Below are 16,061 nucleotides of genomic sequence, written 5' to 3'. Positions count from 1 at the left end.
TAAGGCGATACTACAAAGCAACAATCATCAAAACTGTACGGTACTGGCACAAAGATGGAAATATCCATCAGTGGAACAGGATAGAAAGCCCAGAATTCAACCCACGCACCTACAGCCAACTCCTCTATGACAAAGGAGGCAAGAGTATACAATGGAGAAAGGACAGCTTGTTCAGTAAGTGGTGCGGGGAAAACTGGACAGCCACATGGAAAAGAATGAAATGAGAACACTCCCTAACATCATACACAAAAATAAACTCCAAACGGTTAAAGACCTAGACATAAGACCAGACACTCTCAAACACTTAGAAGAAAACATAGGCCAAATACTCCATGACATAAACGACAGCAACATCTTCCCAGATCCAGATCTGAAAGAGCATTGACAATAAAAACAAAAATAAACAAATGGGACCTAAGCAAACATAAACGTTTCTGCACAGCAATGGAAAGCCTAAACAAAATGACAAGACAACCCACAGGATGGGAGAAAAATCTTCGCAAGTGAATCCACAGACAAGGGACTCATCTCCAAAAGTTATAAACACCTTCTGAAGCTCCATACTAAAAAAACAAACAACCCCATCCAAAAATGGGCAGAAGATCTAAACATACAGGTCTCCAAAGAAGACGTACAAAAAACACATGAAATGTTGTTCAACATCACTCATGCTTAGAGCAATGCAAATCAAAACCACAATGAGGTGCCACCTTACACCAGCCCGAATGGCCAGCATCCAAAAGTCTACACACAATAAGTGCTGGAGAGGCTGTGGAGAAAATAGAACCCTAGTACACTGTTGGTGGGACTCTACACTGGTGCAACCACTGTGGAAAGCAGTACGCAGAGTCCTCAGAAAACTAAACCTAGAACTACCATTTGATCCAGCAATCCCAGCATTTATCCAGATAAAACCACGACTCGCAAAGACACATGTACTCCGATGTTCCTTGCACCACTCTTTACAATAGCCAAACCATGGAAACAACCTAAATGTCCATCAACAGAGGAGTGGATCCCGAAGATGTCTTCCATATACACAATGGAATATTTCTCAGACATTAAAAAAATGAAATACCAACATTTTTAGCAACATGGGTGGACCTAGAAATTATCATGCTAAGTGAAGTCAGCCATACAATGAAACACCAACATCAAATGCTTTCACTGACATGTGGAATCTGAAAAAAGGACAGACCGAACTTCTTTGCAGAACAGATGCTGACTCACAGACATTGCAAAACTTATGGTCTCTGGAGGAGATGGTTTGGGGGGTGGGGGATGTGCTTGGGCTGTGGGATGGAAATCCTGTGAAATTAGATTGCTCTGATCATTATACCAAAAAAAAAAGCCACCTTGGTTTTAGGTCAAGACTGGAGGAAAGGGGAACTTTTTCACTAAGATTTCACATAAAATAATATTACAATATACCCCAATTTCTAATTATTGCAATTATCCATATGGGAAGATGGAGGGAAATGTTTAAACTGATTTTTTTATATATTAAATTTTTTAATTAAAAAAATAAATAAGATAAAAATAGTTTCTGGAATATAAAAAACAGTCTATGATAACTACTATTATATACACAATATAAACAGAACTAGTAAGTTCCAGATACAGATACACATATATATATAAATATAGATATAGGTAAGGGGATTTTAAAAACAATTTTGAAAGCTGCCAAATCCCATAATCTTCCACGTGGAAACTGAAAAATTAGAAGGGGCTGCGAGTTGTGTAAGTGTTAGCCCAGCAGTCACTTGGCCCCTGGCCTCACCTGCTCATGACCATCCTTCCCGCCACAGGTTTCTGCCATCAACCTCGGCTCCACACACCACACTGAGGGATGGCACTGAGTCCGTGGCCACACAGCAGCTGCCAAGTACCCCAAGGAGTATGTGGTCTTCTGCAAGGGGTTCCCTGACACCCTGCTTACCTTCTTTGAGCTTCCCATACAGGATTCTCCTACCCAACATCACTCTGCTCCCAGGGACGCCTTCAGATCCAGGAGAGAGCAGCTGCCTGGCCATTAACTGTCTGCAAGATGGAGGACTCCCAGAAGCCCCTGTGGCACCAGAGTGAAGCTGAAGACCCAGATTCCAGCTGTCTTGCGAGAGTGCCTGTCCTCCTTGGGCTGCTGTCTTGGGGTCCTCCACATCATGCAGACTGTTATGGAGACTCTCCCTGCCCGAGGAAAATGAAGAAAAAATACCTTTTTCGGGGAATAGAGGACTTCAGGTAAGATCCACGACAGCAGGTTTTTTTTTTTTTTACATTAATTCTTCTAATTCAATTTTTTTTTCGCTGTAGAACATGGGGACCAAGTTACACTTACATGTATACATTTTTTTCCACCCTTTGTTCTGTTGCAGTAAAAGTATCTAGACATAGTCCTCAATGCTACTCAGCAGGATCTCATTGTAAGTCCATCCCAAGTTGTATCCAATAATCCCAAGCTCCCGATCTCTCCCACCCACCCCCCTTGGCGGGCACAAGTCTATTCTCCAAGTCTGCGATTTTCTTTTCTGTGGAAAGGTTCATTTGTGCTGTATATTAGATTCCAGTTATAAGTGATATGGTATATGTCTTTGTCTTTCTGACTTATTTCACTCAGGATGAGAATCTCTACTTCCATCCATGTTGCTGTAGATGGCATTATGTCGTTCTTTTTATGGCTGAGTAGTATTCCATTCTGCATATATAAACCACATCTTCCTAATCCAATCATCTGTCCATGTACATTTGGGTTGTTTCCATGTCTTGGATATTGTGACTAGTGTTTCAATGAACATGTGGGGGTGCATGTGTCTTTTTCAAGGAAACTTTTTGTCTGGATATATGCCCAAGAGTGGGATTGCAGGGTCATATGGAAGTTCTATGTATGGATTTCTAAGGTATCTCCAGACTGTTCTCCATAGTGGCCGTACCAGTTTACATTCCCACCAACAGTGCAGGAGGGTTCCCTTTTCTCGACACTCCCTCCAGCATTTGTTCTTTGTGGAATTATTGATGATGGCCATTCTGACAGGTGGGAGGTGGTATCTCATGGTAGTTTGGGTTTGCATTTCTCTTATAATCAGTGATGTTGAGCATTTTTTCATGTGCTTGTAGGCCATCTGTGTATCTTCCTTGGAGAACAGTCTATTCGGGTCTTTTGCCCATTTTTCTATTGGGTGATTGGCTTTTTTGATGTTGAGTTGTATAAGTTGATTATATCTTCTAGAGATTAAGCCCTTGTCCGTTGCATCTTTTGAAATGATTTTCTCCCATTCTGTAAGTTGTCTTTTTGTTTTCTTTTTGGATTCCTTTGCTGTGCAAAAGCTTTTCAGTTTGATGAGGTCCCATGGGTTAATTTTTGCTCTAATTTCTATTGCTTTGAGAGACTGACCTGAGAAAATATTCATAATGTTGATGTCAGAGAGTGTTTTGTCTATGTTCTCTTCTAGGAGTTTGATGGTGTCCTGTTTAAGTCTTTGATGGTGTCCTATTTAAGTCTTTCACCCATTTTGAGTTTATTTTTGTGCATGGTGTGAGGGTGTGTTCTCGTTTCATTGCTTTGCATGCAGCGGTCCAGGTTTCTCAGCAATGCTTGCTGAATAGACTTTCTTTTTCCCATTTTATGTCTTGCCTCCCTTGTCAAGGATTAATTGACCATAGGTGTCAGGGTTTATTTCCGAGTTCTCTATTCTGTTCCCTTGGTTTTGATCCCAGTACCACACTGTTTTGATGACTGTGGTATTGGAATATTGCTTGAAGTCTGGGAGAGTTGTGTCCCCAGCTTGGTTTTTGTTTCTCAGGATTGCTTTGGTGATTATGGGTCTTTTGTGGTTCCATATACATTTTTGGATGGTTTGTTCTAGTTCTGTGAAAAATGTCATGGGTCATTTGATAGGGATTGCATTGAGTCTGTAGATTGCTTTGGGTAGTATGGCCATTTTTACAATATTGATTTTTCCAATCCATGAACATGGAATATCTTTCCATTTCTTTATATCTTCTTTAATGTGTTTGATTAAAGTTTTATAGTTCTCAGCATATAGGTCCTTTACCTCCTTGGTCAGGTGTATTCCAAGGTATTTGATTTTTTTGAGGTGCCACTTAAAAAGGTATTATAACTTTGTACTCCTCTTCTAACATTTCATTGTTGGTATACAGAAATGGGACTGATTTCTGAATGTTAATCCTATATCCTGCTACTTTGCTGAATTTATTAATCAGTTCATGTAGTTTTTGGGTTGAGTCCTTAGGGTTTTCTATGTGTAGTATCATGTCGTCTGCATCCAGTGAGTTTTCTCTCTTCTCTTCCTCTTTGGATGCCTCTTATTTCTTTTGTTTGTCTAATTGCTGTGGCTAGGACTTCCAAAACTCTGTTGAAGAGCAGTGGTGAGAGTGGGCATCCCTATCTTGTTCCAGATTTGAGTGAGAAGGCTTTCAGTTTTTCTACATTGAGTATTATATTCACTGTGGGTTTGTCATAAATGGCTTTGATTATGTTCAGGAATGTTCCCTCTATACCCACTTTGGTGAGTTTTCATCATGAATGGATGTTGGACTTTGTCAAATGCTTTGTCTGCATCTATTGAGATGATCATATGGTTGTTGACTTTTCTTTTGTTCATGTGGGCAGGGTTTCTGTAGTGTAGTGGTTATCCCATTTGCCTCACATGACCGTGTTTTAAGCTATGCCTCCTTAATAAAGGACGTGTGCAGTCCAGGAGGGCGAGGGCTTCCCTGGGCCAAGCTGCTCAGGTGGAAGGGGGGTCCAGGCAAGGGATGGTGGGGGAAAAGCCAGCTTTGTGGCCTCTCCTTGGCTTCTATCCCTCCATCTGTAAGCTCACAGGAAGTCCCACATTGGTCCAGCCTGCTCTGAGACTTGCAGGAGAGTGAGGTCCATGATTGGTTGCTTTCACAAGTGTTCCTGGATTGGAACAAAGGGGCAAGACCTGCTCCAAAGAAACCAGGCCCAGTACAGAGCATAGACCCCAGACACCTGGGGACCTGGGGACATTTATTAAATGCAGGGTGGCTGCTTCCATTAAACAGGAGGGGACACTGAGGCTCAAAGTTGTCCCACACATGCCCAAGTACCACGGGGAGGGAGTGACAACCCCCAGTGGCCACCTCTCCTAGACCACACCAGGTAGTTGGGGACAGGGGCATCAGCCTAAAAATTCTGCTGTAGATATTTTTTAATTCTGCTGTAGATTTTTAAATAAGGTTTTATTATAGTTGATTTACAATGTTCATCAATTTCTGCTGTAAGAAAAGTGACCCCATCATCCATATACATACATTCTTTGTCTCACATTATCCTCCATCGTGTTAGAGTTTATCAAGCCAAAACTCAAATTCTGGTTGGAGAAAGAGACTGCCATTGGTGGGAAGGGAAATGAAAGCATATATTAGACCACTGCTTTGACCTCCTTAAGCTTATGACATTGTATTTCTTTCAATAGGCCAAAACGTACTCTCTATTTGGGAAATGCGACAAAAAAATGGTACCAGTGCTACTCAGGGCTGGAAGGTAGGGCCTTTGTCTTCAAACTTCATTTTTTGACATTTGAACTATGGGGATCTATTGCTCGTGAAAGAAAAAGTTCAAAAATGTAAAAACATTTGCTGTACTTTCATGCATCTTCTGAAAACTCAACCAGGTAAATGGCACAGCAACCCTCTCCACATTCTTTCCAACAACAGGCCACATGAATTTCTTTTTTTAACTGGTAACCATTGACATGCCCATGGGCACTAATTTTATGTGAAAACCTGTCCATACCTAACACCTCTCTTGTTTCACTCACCATGACTCACCTCAGAGATAATGCTTATGCATGAGCCCATCCATCTCTTTGCCCACCTCCTTCAGAAGCCACACAGAAGATACAGAGCACCCGTGCAGACTGACACTTCACTTTTCCAGGAGCAATGATGTTCTCTGTTCCTGTTGGAGGATTTTCACCTTCTTCTCAGTAGTATTTCATTGCATGAACCACAATGATTTCAAGAGCCAGTGGGGAGTGTGTCTCCCTCTTGTTTCTCTGATGAGAAATATAGGCCACACAGTAGATCCCTGTGTACATGGTAATAGAATTTCAATGGATATCATTCTTTGGATACAATGAATATACTAATGTATGCCCTGGGCAAAGATTCAAAGATGCATTCAATGCCTCAATAATAACGACCCCCTTGCTGTACAGTGGGAAAAAATAAAAAATAAAAAAATAAAATAAAATAAAATAAAAAATAATAACAGCAGGCCTGGTGTATCTTTTTTAAAAATAAAGGAGATTTCATCTTGATATTTGGGGGTCCCACACATAGCATTGAGAGTTTCCTATGAGGGTGGTCAATCAGAACTACACATGCTGGCCTTCGCCACAGCCATGGCCTTGTCCACCCATGATATGAGATGCGTCTACCACCTAATCCAGAGCTCACGGATCCTTAAAAAACTGAGCAAGGCCAGTATTCAAACCTGTTTCCTCATGTATTTTAAGTTGGTCCATTACTGCTGAGCCACAAGGGGCCCTCTGCTATGATGACCTCCCTTTCTGGAATTTCTGAAAGTGTATTTTATGAATGTATGATTTTCTTTAAAAAAAAGATGCACCCTACAGGTTGACAATGTCTGATTTTTACTGTCTTGCCACCAGCCAGATCATTTTCCAGATGGGACAAATGACACCCAGAAGAGCCAGGGCACTGCCTGACCATCAAGGTTCACCCATTGCCACATTCAGCTTCAGGCATCTATCAGCCCTTGGAACTCCCCAAAGGCAGTGCTCTGGTGAGATCCCTGAGCAGGAAGCACAGGAATCAGAGAGGAGGGCCTTCTAGAACGTGGTGGGCCTCCCACACCCTCAGCCCTAACGGCCATCTGCCCTGGTTTCCAGGCACCTGTGTGTTTGGGTGGCAGTGTTCGTGGGGTCTGTTGTGGCCTATGGTCAGAGGCAGAGCTGTGGTGCCTGTGGTGCTGGGAAGGGCCTACTTCCTCCCACCAAATGGGTTTGGCTGTCAGTCCCAAAGCCATCTGTGTATTCCAATGGTTCCCACAGGTCGCATGGGTAACCTGAGGCTGGGGGAAGTTACCCTGTCCTGGGATCATGGAACTGTTGGTTGGCAAGTCCTGAAGGAGACCGCCAAAAGCCTGTCTCTGGACACCACACTCCAAACCCACTTTCTCCAAGTGGGTAACCTAAGAAGCAGGATAATCCCCACCACCTCACACCTTGGGGTGGTCTGTGATTTGATACACACAGGTAATTTGGAACATCCCAATAAAAGTTTTCCAAACATTTGACACAAGAGTTCCCATCATGGCTCAGCAGAAGGGAAACTGCCTAGTAACCTCGAGGGCATGGGGTCATTCCTTGGCTTCGTTCAGTAGGCTGAGGATCCAGCATTGCTGGGACTTGTTATTTAGGTCATGGACACTCCTCAGGTCTGGCATCGCTGTCCCTGTATTGTCCATAATCATGTTCTCATGCAAGCCCCTGGGAGCTGAGAGTGCGACTGTCCCTGTTGTACAGAACGGCAGACTGAGGCTCAGCCAGGTGAACATGTGTGATGTCATACATCAAGGAAACAGATGGTGGAGCTTGGATTGGTCCCCAGACCAGAGAGGTGGAAAAGTCTGGATCTTGCCATTGCCATGCAAGGCAGTTTGAGCTGAGGGGTACCCACAGCCCTTCATCCTATGGGTGTCCTCTGACCAAGGCCACCTGGAGTCCAAGCTCCATTGGCATAGACACACAAGTCGGCTTGCCAGCGGTTCACCAGGTGGCCTAAACCCCACGTATGCTTTCAGTTCTGTGTTGCGTCATTCTTTTTTTATGGAACAGTCCTTTACTTTAGAGGTTTTGAAGCAAAAACCAAAAATCCGGTTGGATGACGAGCCTGCCTTTGGTTGGAAAGGAAATGAAAGCATATATTAGACCACTTCCTAGACCTCCTTAAACTTAAGACATATGCATTTCCTTCAATAGGCCAAAATGACCTCTCTATCAAGAAATGTGATGAAAAATGGTTGCAGTGCTACTCAGTGATGGCAGGTAGGGCTTTTGTCTTCAAACTCCGTTTTTGGACTTTTGAACTATGGGGATCTATTGGCCATGAAAAGAAAAAGGTCAAGATTTTAAAACTATTGGCTGTTCTTTCATGAAACTTCTGAAAACTCAACCAGGTAAATTGCACAGGAAGCCTATCCACAAGTCTTTCACACAAAAGGCAACAGGGAGTTCTTTTTTGAAATGGAATCCATTGACATTCCCATGGTCACTCATTTTATATGAAAACCTGTGCATATTTAATGCCTCTCTTGTTTCACTCACCGTCACTCCCCTCTGTGGTAATGCTTATGCATGAGTCGATCCATCTCTCTACCACCTACTTCAGAAGCCACACAGAAGATACAGAGCCCCCGTGCAGATGGACACCTCACTTTTCCAGGAGCAATGGTGTTCTCTCTTCCTTATGGAGGATTTTCCCCTTCTTTTCATCATTATTTCATTGCATGAACCGCAACTCTTTCCAGAGCTAGCAGGGAATGGGTCTTTCTCTTCATTCTCTGATGAGAAATAAAGGTCACACGGTAGATCCCTGTGTACATCTTTATAGGAATTCTATGGATATCATGCTTCAGTTAAAATCGACTTAGTAACGTATGCCCTGGGCAAAGATGCGAAGATTCGTTACTTCAGTGCCTCAGTAATAACAGGAGGCAATGTGTATCTTTTAGATTTTTTAGAAAGGTAGATTTTATCTTTATTTTCTGGCCCCAAACACAGCATGGAGAAGTTGCTAGGCTGGTGGTCAATCAGACCTTCTCCTGCTGGCCTATGCCACCACCATGGCCTTGGCCACCCACAATCCGCGATGGGTCTACCAACTAATCCACAGCTCACGGATCCTTAACCCACTGAGCAAGGCCAGAGTTCAATCCTGCTTCCTCATGGACATTAATGGGTCCATTACTGCTGAGGCACAAGGGGCCTTCTGCTTTGATGACCTCCCCTTCTCTAATATTTGAAAGGATTTTATGAAGGTATGAATTTCTTGAAACAAACAAACAAAAAAGATCACCTTACAAGTTGAAATCATCTAAGTCTGACGGTTTTACCACCAGTCAGATCATTTTCCAGTTGGAAAAACGACACCCAGAAGAGCCAGGACACTGCCTGACCATCAAAGTTTGCCTGTTGCCACATCCAGCTCCTGGTTTCCATCAGCCCTTGGCGCTCCACAAAGGCAGTGCTTCTGTGAGATCCCTGAGCAGGAAGCACAGGAATAAGAGAGAAGGGCCTTCTAGAACCTGGTGGGCCTCCCACTCCCTCCACCCTAATGGTCATCTGCACTGGTTGCCAGGCACCTGTGTGTTTGCATGGCAGAGTTCCGTCAGGTCCGTTGGGGCCCATGGTCAGAGGCAGAGCTGTGGTGCCTGTGGTGCTGGGAAGGGCCTGCTTCCTCCCACCAAATGGGTTTGGTTACTGGACCCATAGCCATCTGTGTATTCCAATGGTTCCCACGGGTCACATGGGGAACCTGAGGCTGGGGGAAGTTACCCTGTCCTGGGATCATAGAACCAGTGTTTGGCAATGCCAGAAAGAGATGACAGATGGCCTGTCTGTCAACCCCAAACACCAAAACCTAGTCTCTCAAAGTGCAGTGCCTAAGAAGCAGGATACTCCCCGCCACCTCACACCTTGGCATTGTCTGTGCTTTGTCCGAACATGTCATCTGGAAGATCCTAGTCAAGAGGCCTTCCAAACCTGTGCCACAGGAGTTCCCATCATGGCTCCGCAGAAGGGAAGCTGACTAGTAAACACAAGGGCATGGGGTCATTCCTTGGTGTCATTCAGTAGGCCAAGGATCCAGCATTGCTGGGACCTGTTCCTTGGTTCATGGACACAGCTCAGATCTGGCATTGCTGTCCTGTTATATTGTCTGTAATCATGTTCTCATGCATGCCCCTGTGAGGCTGAGATTGTGACTGTCCCTGCTGTCCACACAGAGATACTGAGGATCAGCCAGGTGCACATGGGCGATGTCATACATCAAGGGAGCAGGTGGTGGAGCTTGGATGGGTATGCATACCTGAGAGGTGGAAACATCTGGATCTTGCCATTGGCATGCAAGGCCTTTTGAGCTGAGGGGTACACCCAGCCACAGCCCTTCATCCCCTGAGTGTCCTCTGACCAAGGCCACCTGGAGTCCAAGCTCCATCAGTATAGACACACAAGTCAGCCTGCAAGCGGCTCGCCAGGATGCCTAAACCCCAAGCATGTATTTGCTTCTGGGCTGTGTAATTATTTGGTTATGGAACAATCCTTTTCTTTAGAGGTTATCAAGCCAAAACCACAAGCCACTTGGAGGACATGATGACCTTTGTTGGGAAAGGAAATGAAAGCATATATTAGACCACTTCCTAGACCTCCTTAAACTTAAGACATATGTATGTCCTTCAATAGGCAAAAATGACATCTCTATCTAGGAAATGTGACTAAAAATGGTACCAGTGCAACTAATTGCTGATAGCTAGGACTTTTTTCTTCAAACTCCATTTTTGGACCTTTGAACTGTGGGGATCTATTGCCCATGAAAAGAAAAAGGTCAAGAATGTAAAACTATTAGCTATTCTTTCATGAATCTTCTGAAAAATCAACCAGGGAAATTGCACAGCAAGCCTTTCCACACTTCTTTCGCACAAGAGGCAACAAGAATGACTTTTTTGAAATGGAAGCCATTGACATGCACATGGTGACTCATTTTGTATGAAAACAAATCCATACCTAATGCCTCTCTTGTTTCACTCACTGAAACTCACCTTGGTGATAATGCTTATACATGAATCCATTCATCTCTCTGCCCACCTCCTTCAGAAGCCACAGAGAAGATACAGAGCACCAGTGGAAATGGACACTTCACATTTCCTGGATCAATGGGGTTCTCTGTTCCTTGTGGAGGATTTTCCCCTTCTTTGGAGCATTATTTCATTGCATGAACCACACCGATTTGAAGAGCCAACGGTATGTGGGTCTTTCTCTTTGTTCTCTGATGAGAAATAAAGGCCACACAGTAGATGCCTGTGTACACACTGATAGTGACATTTTCTTTCTTGGAACAAAAGCTAAACTATATTCCTCAGTCTCTGAAAGTCAGAAGCATAGGTCAGGTGCATATGGTCAGCAGCATGGGTCAGGGGAATTCTGTCAAAAGCATGGGTCAAGAGCCTGGGTCAAGAGTATGGGTTAGGTAGGTTAGTATGGGTCAGGTTCATGGGTCAGTTGCCTGGGTCAAGAGTATGGGTTAGGTGGGTTAGTATAGGTTAGATGCATGCAGTCAGGTGCATGGGTCAGGTGCCTGGGTCAGGAGCCCAGATCAGGAACACAGGTCAAGAATAGCCTCTAGAGGATGTGAGGGAAGGTAGGAGGACAGTTGTGATCCATGACTTCTCTCTTTCCCCTCCCTCATCCTCTGGGTAGACACAGGAGATACTGTGGAGGATTCCAGGGTCCAGGGAATGTCCCTGCTACCCAACCAATGCAGCCTGTGTCCCTTCATGGCTGCATGGAGCAGAACCACCACCTCTTCATTCCTGCAAATCCCCAGTGGACCAAGAAAGGAAACCTCTGTGTTAAGTACCTGAGGTTTAGAGGCCTGTTTATCACAGCAATCAGATTAATCTACCCCAAACCATACATGGAGAGAATGCTAAGTTTTGTACAGCAATAAGAGAAGAGGAAAGATTATAATAAAAAAAATTAAGAATTTAGCCTTCCCGTATTTATTCATTGTTTCTTTTAACTTTACAGATTTATCCAGAAAGAATCTCTTCTGGCAAAAAAAAAATCACTAAAGTGCAGCAGTTCCTACACTGACTTTTTCTCCTTTTATGTTCAATTCACATCATCTTATTGTTGATTTATTAACATTGTGTGTACATTGAGCCCACACTTACCCACGTATTTCTATCTGTACATGGCCACCCATTACCTGTAACCCTTTGGAGAGGCACATCTGGAATGTTCATGAAACATTACTGACAACCACTTCTGGTGCTGGCATCTGTGCTTTCCCATACAGCTTGAGGTCTTTATAATAATCGTGTAACTTTCATAAAACTGTTCGATGACATGGAAGAAAGAACAGCTGAATGCACACTTCCCATGTCTTTGCTGCAGGGTGGCCCCAAGGCCTGAGCTTCCCCTAAAAGGTGGGGCCATATGACCTTGCCCTTAAATGACAGGTGACAGCACTTTCAGCCCAGGGAGATCCCTTACCCAGAGAGCAGGGCTGGGAGCAGGCCAGGAGCAGGGCTTCCCTGCTTGAGCCCCTTCCAGAGACCTCAGGCAGAGCCAACTCTCTAGACCCCCAGACTCTAGGAGATGGATTCCAGTCAGAGGCCAAGTGCCACACCTGTGCCAAATGGCCAGGAGGTGGTGCAGCAGGCCTCCCTGCCAGTCCCTCTGATCTTCATGGCAGCCCCTCCCCCATCAGGGCCTTCAAGTACACAGGCTGGACAGAGCCCCTGGATCCATCTGGAGCACCTGAGAGTCTGTCTACACCCATCTTGGCCACTCATATCCCAGTCATACATCTCCCACTTCCTTCCACCTGACTCTGAAATGAGGGGTCCTCATGGGCACACCAAGACCCATGGGGACTGAAGGATATAGGCACTAAGAAGTCAAGAGATGAACCTGAGCCTACCAGAGGAGAGCCCACTCCACATAGTCCTGTGGCAGAAAGCTGCCCTGACACCCCAAGCACCTACCTGATCCCAGGAGACAAGGATTCCCACCCAGAGGTGCCCATTTGGCCTGACTGTGGGCCAACACACCCCAGCTTCCCACTGGGCCCAGATGCTGCATCCACCAGCCAGACCCTGTGCAGGGACTCCATGCAGCAGAGGTGGGGAGTGAAGTCCATCCAAGCCCAACCCAGTGGGTCCACTCACCACACTGCACCCCATACCTGGTCCTATCTTTCTACTGCCAGGCACTGCCCACCCAGGCTTCAGAATGTCCCTGTAACCTGCCATCCACAGGATGAAGGGCTTCTTGGTCCTCCAAGGCCCTGCCAAAAAGGAACCATGGCCGGGAAGAACCCTCCTCACAAGCACCCCCCACCCAGATTACTTTTTCACCCTTTACCACCATATAAAGCCCAGGGATGGCAGGGCCTGGGAGCCCCACTTGGGTCCTCCAGTGAGCTATTCAGAGCGCCTACTGCAAAAGTGCCACACACAGCAGGGTCATGACCCCAGCCCTGCCCATGCCCCACAAGCCAACACTTGGTGGGTGGGAGAGGTGGCCCTGGCAGGAAGGATCCACAGGAACCAAGCAAGTGCATGGTGGGGGGGGGGGGGGCTCGAGGGACTGCAGGCAAGAAGCAGCCTCAAGAGCTTCAGGAAAGCAAGGCAGCAAATGACATCATGCCTGGGCCTCAAGGGACAACCAGGAGGTGACCATCAGGCAGTGCAGGGAAGGGCACACCAGACAGAACTTGCACACCCCAGGAAGCAGGGGTCACAGAGATACAGGGGGAAGAGGCAGGGCCCACCTGGGGACTGAGGGCCCATGTGCTGCTAAGACATTCTCTGCGCATGTGGCCTCTGTAAGACTGATTTCTGTGCCCCCAAGGCTTGGCCTCCCCTGGTAGGGAGTAGGTGCTTGGTAAACAGAGTGGTCTGGGCACTGCCACCTGATGCTGGAAGGGAAGAGGGATTAGCAGGAAAGGGTGGGTAGGGTAGGTACTGGAGCATGACTGGCTGAGCAGGGGTTGACCAGAGGTACCTCGAGTTCAGGTCAGGCTTGACCAGGGGATGGCTCACCATCTGCTGCAGCTTCTTGATGAGGAAGTTCACTGGTGAGTTGCCCAGGCTCTCCTGGCACTGCTGGGCTTCTCCGCTCTGGCCCAGATAGTATCATGTATGGTTTCTTCCATGGAGGTATCCAAGTCGGATTCCTCTGAGGAGTTGGAGAAGCTCTGGGCCATCTTCTTCTCGCTGGTTGTGGGGCTGCTAGTGTCTAAAGGGAGGGGAGAAGGAAAACACACATTGAGGAAATGCAAACATAAAGAAAGTAACCTCCAGTCCATAGTAAATGCAAAATACTACATTTAGAATGGATAAGCAATGAGGTCCTACTTTACACAACAGGGAACTATATATCCAGTCTCCTGGGATAGACTGTGATGGGAAAAAAATATTTTTATAAAGAACGTACATATGTGTATAACTGAGTGACTTTTCTGTACAGTAGAAATTGGCACAAACATTGTAAATCAACTATACTTTAATTTTAAAAAAAGAAAAGAAAGAAACTGAGGGTGTAAAGAAACAGGCATCTGGGTGCAGGTGCCTGTGACTGTGGGCCTGGTCACAGACTGGGGATCAATCTATGTAACTCACACACCTTTTAGGCATTCCCACCTCCTCCTGAGCCCAAGCAAGATGGCCACTAGGACCCAGTGGGGACCCTGTGAGCTCTGTTCAGAGCTCTGTCCCTATGCCTGGAAACCTGGCATTTCAAAGGAGCCCTAACTAGTTGTGGCCATGACCACAGCTTACAGGGATTAACTGAAGGGCTTCTGGGGCAGTTTGAAAAGTTCTAAAGTAAGAGAAAAATCTCCCTTTGTTTTTCTTGGAAGACAGAGCAGCAGAAAAGGAAGAAAGCAGACTTCAGGTCAGAAGGGTACCAGTCTCCTACTGTAATAACCCCTCTGCTTCAAACACAGAGCAATGATAGGTATAATGTAAAAATAGACCCGGCAAACAGGGCCAAGTTTGGCAATGAGATAATATCCAAGCCCAGGACTGAGCAGAACCCACAGTCATGGGAAGGCTAAAGGAGGAGGCCCAACTCTCCAGGAGCCTGTGGTGGCAGTGAATGCATCATCTTCACCATCATATCCAGTGAAAGTCCCCAAGCAAGGACCTAGGTCGGGGGCTGACTGTCACTGCAGACCACTTGCTATTAGTAAGACACAATTCTGGGAGCAGGCCATCCACTGGAACACCCCAGCTTTATGGGTAGGGGTCCAGAAAGGTGAGGATAAGAGCCCACCTGTGTGACCCTAGGAGCTGGTGGGGATGGGCCAAGCCAGTAACTGCACTTCTGCATGAACTCTATTAAGGAGGTCAAGACCATGTGCACAGAAAAGATATCCAACATTGTTTCCTGCAAAAATGGACTGTCCTTGGACCCCGTAAGTTCAGGGTCTGCCCAGCCAAGGCATGATCTCTTCTTCCCACAGACTGAAAAGCTGTGAGAATGAATGAACCTTGGCTTTGCTCGGAGGACTCCAAACATAATCCTGGGAAGGGAAAGGGGTTTGCAGGATGATTTGAATGTGGTGTCATTTACACAAAGATTGGAGAGATGACGGCTTATCCTACTGACTATAGGCATGATGTGAGTGATGACCAGATGGGAAACAAACCTAAATTCTGGAGTGGCAGAAAGGGGTTCACTGGTCCATGATGCCACTTGTAATGTTTGGTTTCCTTAAGACAGTTCCAGCACATGGGACAGAACACCAAACTCTGACAAAGCTGGGGCCAGATGTCTGCTTTATAGTTCTCTTTGCATCGCTTTCTCTGTGCTGGAAATATTTCCCAGTAGAAGGAAGGCAGAGAGGGTGGAGGGAGGGAGGTGAGAGAGAGGAAGGAGAGAGAAGGAAGGAAGATGCTCATTTGCACATCTACCCCAGTGGCTTGGGTGCATGGCCCCTGCTCTGTATCATTTTGGGGGCAGCCCTGGAAAGGTTCCAGGTAGGATACAACCCAGCCAGTGCCAACTTTGCATTTAATTTGGAAAGGCCAATTTGACCACTTATTTCCAAGTTCATGTAAGGACAACAAACACCCCCAGAAATGTTCCTCTTCCTGGCCTGCCATGTCAGTCCTGGGATGCAGCCACTAGGTCCCTGGACTTCCAAGGTGATTCACCAGACACACAAAGCCCAGGAAAGCACAGGAGCCACTCCAGAAATGCACATTCTCATGGGAAAGACAAGACCATGACTGGGTCAGGGACTCCCTTATTGCCAAA

General features: G+C 45.9%; 1 long non-coding RNA gene across 1 annotated transcript in view; it reads right to left on the bottom strand.

The window, feature by feature from the left end:
• Positions 1-3,278: 3,278 nt before the first annotated feature.
• LOC110255465 (uncharacterized) overlaps positions 3,279-16,061 on the bottom strand; it is a 93,109-nt gene continuing 80,326 nt past the window's right edge. The window contains exons 6-12 of the long non-coding RNA XR_014816789.1: positions 13,841-14,036; positions 10,832-11,058; positions 10,102-10,390; positions 9,091-9,275; positions 8,340-8,575; positions 5,818-6,076; positions 3,279-5,374 (exon numbers count right to left, since the gene is read on the bottom strand). This is a non-coding gene — a long non-coding RNA (uncharacterized LOC110255465). The remainder of the gene's footprint in view (positions 5,375-5,817; positions 6,077-8,339; positions 8,576-9,090; positions 9,276-10,101; positions 10,391-10,831; positions 11,059-13,840; positions 14,037-16,061) is intronic.

The sequence above is a fragment of the Sus scrofa genome, chromosome 9 (assembly GCF_054392235.1).
Source record: "Sus scrofa isolate SSC_HxYL_T2T_F1_AM1 chromosome 9, Sscrofa_HxYL_maternal_Yorkshire_Landrace_v2.0, whole genome shotgun sequence".
In the NCBI taxonomy this organism is placed as follows: domain Eukaryota; kingdom Metazoa; phylum Chordata; class Mammalia; order Artiodactyla; family Suidae; genus Sus; species Sus scrofa.
The sequence above is the reverse complement of the archived record's forward strand: the minus strand, read 5'-3'. Positions and strand labels throughout refer to the sequence as shown.